Source organism: Ranitomeya imitator, chromosome 2, assembly GCF_032444005.1.
Source record: "Ranitomeya imitator isolate aRanImi1 chromosome 2, aRanImi1.pri, whole genome shotgun sequence".
Classification (NCBI taxonomy): domain Eukaryota; kingdom Metazoa; phylum Chordata; class Amphibia; order Anura; family Dendrobatidae; genus Ranitomeya; species Ranitomeya imitator.
The window spans coordinates 194,244,539-194,250,538 of NC_091283.1; the positions used below are offsets into that span (position 1 = coordinate 194,244,539).

Sequence of the window (6,000 nt, forward strand, 5' to 3'; positions counted from 1 at the left end):
AACCCTGTGTGCCCCCATTTAACATGTAATGTTAAAAATAATAAAAAAACAAACCTGCTATTCTCACCTTCTGTAGTCCGCCCAGGCGCGCGCGGCTGCCGCCAGCTTCCATTCCCAAACATGCATTGTGAAATTATCTAGAAGACTTAGCGGTCTCGCGAGACCGCTAAGTCATCTGGGTAATTTCGCAATGCATCCTGGGAACGGAAGCTGGCGGCAGCCGTGCGCACATCGGCACAGCTTCGCTGGACGCCGGAGGGCGAGTATATAACTATTTTTTAATTTTAATTTTTTTTTTTTAACAGAGATATAGTGCCCACACTGCTATATACTACGTGAGCTGTGTTATATACTGCGTAGCCACTGTTATATACTGCGTGGCCTGTATAAACGCATCGGGTATTCTACAGTATGTATGTATGTATGCATGCATGCATGTAGCAGCCACATAGTATATAGCACATACATGGCTCCTATATACTATGTGGCCTGTGCTATATACTATGTGGCTGCTATATACATACATATTCTAGAATACCCGATGCGTTAGAATCGGGCCACCATCTAGTCAGGCAATAAAGGGTTACAACAAAGCAGCAGATCTACTGCATGGTGACTGCTCAGCAACAAGTGACCTGTCCTAGAAGATAAGGACAGGGAAGAAGAAAAGCACAGATGTCACTGGACACCTATTACTACAGCACAGGAGCTGTGTACACTACACCAGGGGTGTCAAACTGCATTCCGCGAGGGCCTCAAACCATGCGTGTTTTCAAGATTTCCTTAGCATTACACAAGGTGCTGGAATCATTCTGTGCAGGTGATTAAATTATCACCTGTTCAACACATGGAAATCCAGAAAAGATGACCTGTTTGCAGCCCTCCAGGAATGCAGTTTGACACCCCTGCAATACACTATATACAGCCCCACATCACAGGAGCTGTGTACACTACACTACATACAGGTCCACATCACTACAGCACAGGAGCTGTGTACACTACACTATATACAGCCTCACATCACTACAGCACAGGAGCTGTGTACACTACACTACATACAGGTCCACATCACTACAGCACAGGAGCTGTGTACACTACACTATATACAGCCTCACATCACTACAGCACAGGAGCTGTGTACACTACACTACATACAGGCCCACATCACTACAGCACAGGAGCCGTGTACACTACACTACATACAGGCCCACATCACTACAGCACAGGAGCTGTGTACACTACACTACATACAGGCCCACATCACTACAGCACAGGAGCCGTGTACACTACACTACATACAGGCCCACATCACTACAGCACAGGAGCTGTGTACACTACACTATATACAGCCCCACATCACTACAGCACAGGAGCTGTGTACACTACACTACATACAGGCCCACATCACTACAGCACAGGAGCCGTGTACACTACACTACATACAGGCCCACATCACTACAGCACAGGAGCCGTGTACACTACACTACATACAGGCCCACATCACTACAGCACAGGAGCTGTGTACACTACACTACATACAGGCCCACATCACTACAGCACAGGAGCTGTGTACACTACACTACATACAGGCCCACATCACTACAGCACAGGAGCTGTGTACACTACACTATATACAGCCTCACATCACTACAGCACAGGAGCTGTGTACACTACACTACATACAGGCCCACATCACTACAGCACAGGAGCTGTGTACACTACACTACATACAGGCCCACATCACTACAGCACAGGAGCTGTGTACACTACACTACATACAGGTCCACATCACTACAGCACAGGAGCTGTGTACACTACACTACATACAGGCCCACATCACTACAGCACAGGAGCTGTGTACACTACACTACATACAGGCCCACATCACTACAGCACAGGAGCTGTGTACACTACACTACATACAGGCCCACATCACTACAGCACAGGAGCTGTGTACACTACACTATATACAGCCAGTCATTGGACGTGGTATATCTCGATTTTTTCCAAAGCGTTTGATACCGTGCCGCACAAGAGGTTGGTACACAAAATGAGAATGCTTGGTCTGGGGGAAAATGTGTGTAAATGGGTTAGTAACTGGCTTAGTGATAGAAAGCAGAGGGTGGTTATAAATGGTATAGTCTCTAACTGGGTCGCTGTGACCAGTGGGGTACCGCAGGGGTCGGTATTGGGACCTGTTCTCTTCAACATATTCATTAATGATCTGGTAGAAGGTTTACACAGTAAAATATCGATATTTGCAGATGATACAAAACTATGTAAAGCAGTTAATACAAGAGAAGATAGTATTCTGCTACAGATGGATCTGGATAAGTTGGAAACTTGGGCTGAAAGGTGGCAGATGAGGTTTAACAATGATAAATGTAAGGTTATACACATGGGAAGAAGGAATCAATGTCACCATTACACACTGAATGGGAAACCACTGGGTAAATCTGACAGGGAGAAGGACTTGGGGATCCTAGTTAATGATAAACTTACCTGGAGCAGCCAGTGCCAGGCAGCAGCTGCCAAGGCAAACAGGATCATGGGGTGCATTAAAAGAGGTCTGGATACACATGATGAGAGCATTATACTGCCTCTGTACAAATCCCTAGTTAGACCGCACATGGAGTACTGTGTCCAGTTTTGGGCACCGGTGCTCAGGAAGGATATAATGGAACTAGAGAGAGTACAAAGGAGGGCAACAAAATTAATAAAGGGGATGGGAGAACTACAATACCCAGATAGATTAGCGAAATTAGGATTATTTAGTCTAGAAAAAAGACGACTGAGGGGCGATCTAATAACCATGTATAAGTATATAAGGGGACAATACAAATATCTCGCTGAGGATCTGTTTATACCAAGGAAGGTGACGGGCACAAGGGGGCATTCTTTGCGTCTGGAGGAGAGAAGGTTTTTCCACCAACATAGAAGAGGATTCTTTACTGTTAGGGCAGTGAGAATCTGGAATTGCTTGCCTGAGGAGGTGGTGATGGCGAACTCAGTCGAGGGGTTCAAGAGAGGCCTGGATGTCTTCCTGGAGCAGAACAATATTGTATCATACAATTATTAGGTTCTGTAGAAGGACGTAGATCTGGGGATTTATTATGATGGAATATAGGCTGAACTGGATGGACAAATGTCTTTTTTCGGCCTTACTAACTATGTTACTATGTTACATCACTACAGCACAGGAGCCGTGTACACTACACTACATACAGGCCCACATCACTACAGCACAGGAGCTGTGTACACTACACTACATACAGGCCCACATCACTACAGCACAGGAGCTGTGTACACTACACTATATACAGCCTCACATCACTACAGCACAGGAGCCGTGTACACTACACTACATACAGGCCCACATCACTACAGCACAGGAGCTGTGTACACTACACACAGCCTCACATCACTACAGCACAGGAGCCGTGTACACTACACTACATACAGGCCCACATCACTACAGCACAGGAGCTGTGTACACTACACTATATACAGCCTCACATCACTACAGCACAGGAGCTGTGTACACTACACTATATACAGGTCCACATCACTACAGCACAGGAGCCGTGTACACTACACTACATACCCATTACAGGCGCCGTGCACACTACACTATATACCCATTACAGGCGCCGTGCACACTACACTATATACCCATTACAGGCGCCGTGCACACTACACTATATACCCATTACAGGCGCCGTGCACACTACACTATATACCCATTACAGGCGCCGTGCACACTACACTATATACCCATTACAGGCGCCGTGCACACTACACTATATACCCATTACAGGCGCCGTGCACACTACACTATATACACACTACACTATATACACAGTACAGGCACCGTGCACACTACACTATATACACAGTACAGGCACCGTGCACACTACACTATATACACAGTACAGGCACCGTGCACACTACACTATATACACAGTACAGGCACCGTGCACACTACACTATATACACAGTACAGGCACCGTGCACACTACACTATATACACAGTACAGGCACCGTGCACACTACACTATATACATTACAGCTCCTGTGCACATGGCGCGGCGGGCTGTGAGGTGCGGACGGCTGTGAGGTGCGGGGGGCTGTGAGGTGCGGTGAAGTGCGGACGGCTGTGAGGTGCGGTGAAGTGCGGACGGCTGTGAGGTGCGGACGGCTGTGAGGTGCGGTGAAGTGCGGACGGCTGTGAGGTGCGGGGGGCTGTGAGGTGCGGGGGGCTGTGAGGTGCGGGGGGCTGTGAGGTGCGGCGGGCTGGGCTGTGAGGTGCGGCGGGCTGTGAGGTGCGGGGGGCTGTGAGGTGCGGGGGGCTGTGAGGTGCGGGGGGCTGTGAGGTGCGGACGGCTGTGAGGTGCGGACGGCTGTGAGGTGCGGACGGCTGTGAGGTGCGGACGGCTGTGAGGTGCGGACGGCTGTGAGGTGCGGACGGCTGTGAGGTGCGGACGGCTGTGAGGTGCGGACGGCTGTGAGGTGCGGACGGCTGTGAGGTGCGGACGGCTGTGAGGTGCGGACGGCTGTGAGGTGCGGACGGCTGTGAGGTGCGGGGGGCTGTGAGGTGCGGGGGGCTGTGAGGTGCGGGGGGCTGTGAGGTGCGGGGGGCTGTGAGGTGCGGCGGGCTGTGAGGTGCGGACGGCTGTGAGGTGCGGACGGCTGTGAGGTGCGGCGGGCTGTGAGGTGCGGACGGCTGTGAGGTGCGGAATGTCCCGGGGTCGCTCTCCAGCATCCCTCCCCGGCAGCCCCGCACATGAGGGGATGCTCTCGGCACAAAGGCTCGCAGTAAGTTGTGCAGCGGACGCTCCGCCACACGCGCATCCCCAACACACGGGAGGACGGAGGATGCGGATGGCGCAGAGGAGCCGCTGACAGGTCGCACTGCGCCCGTCCCCGCTGCTCCCCTCACACGGTGCCCGGACTGCCGCGGATGCCCACTCTCCGGACAACTCTAAGCACAGGCTATCCGCAGCCTCACGCCTCCCCGGCAGAGGCTCAGACCCCAGTCCCCGCGGTATTCCCCCCGCCCCGGTGACCTCCTCGCCGCAGCACTAGTTACCGGTCTCCCGGTGATGCTCCGCCGCCTCCTCCTCCTTATCCTCTTCACACACTAAACAGGGCGCGAGCCCAGCTCCGAGCACGTGACGGCGCTAATTGCTCTGATTGGTCGCCAAGCCTCCTGCAGCCCCGCCCCCTCCTCCTGCACCTGAGGGGAGCGCGCAGTGAGCTCGCGCACTGGGCAGGCACCTGAGCGGGGGAGCGCGCCTGACGGACGAGGACGAGCCTGCACCTGAGGGCGCGCTGCCGCCTGTACCGCCGCTGCTAGTCGTAGGACCGCTCCAGTACCACATTCACTGGCCGCGACTATTGATGTGTCGGTGCGGTATCCGGTCACAGCATGTGTAGGGTCAGGGGGCTGTGCAGGCGGGAGCCTACCGGAGTGTATACACTGTGTGTGTCTATAGACGGTATATATAGCGTGTGTATATATATACTAGATGGTGGCCCGATTCTAACGCATCGGGTATTCTAGACTATGCATGTCCACGTAGCATATTGCCCAGCCACGTAGTATATTGCCCAGCCACGTAGTATATTGTCCAGCCACGTAGTATATTGCCCAGCCACGTAGTATATTGCCCAGTTACGTAGTATATTGCCCGGCCACGTAGTATATTGCCAGGTCACGTAGTATATTGCCCAGCCACGTAGTATATTGCCCAGCCACGTAGTATATTGCCCAGCCACGTAGTATATTGCCAGGTCACGTAGTATATTGCCCAGCCACGTAGTATATTGCCCAGTCACGTAGTATATTGCCAGGTCACGTAGTATATTGCCCAGCCACGTAGTATATTGCCCAGCCACGTAGTATATTGCCCAGCCACGTAGTATATTGCCAGGTCACGTAGTATATTGCCCAGCCACGTAGTATATTGCCCAGTCACGTAGTATATTGCCAGGTCACGT

At 51.8% G+C, this 6,000-nt stretch overlaps 1 protein-coding gene across 3 annotated transcripts in view; it reads right to left on the reverse strand.

Moving 5' to 3' along the window:
• The window catches only part of LOC138662619 (spermatid perinuclear RNA-binding protein), a 144,838-nt gene extending 139,696 nt beyond the window's left edge, over positions 1 to 5,142 (reverse strand). For all 3 annotated transcript variants that reach the window (XM_069748445.1, XM_069748444.1, XM_069748442.1), the window contains exon 1: positions 5,090 to 5,142. The gene's annotated coding sequence lies outside the window, so the exon portion shown is untranslated. The remainder of the gene's footprint in view (positions 1 to 5,089) is intronic.
• Between the last annotated feature and the right edge of the window lie 858 nt (positions 5,143 to 6,000).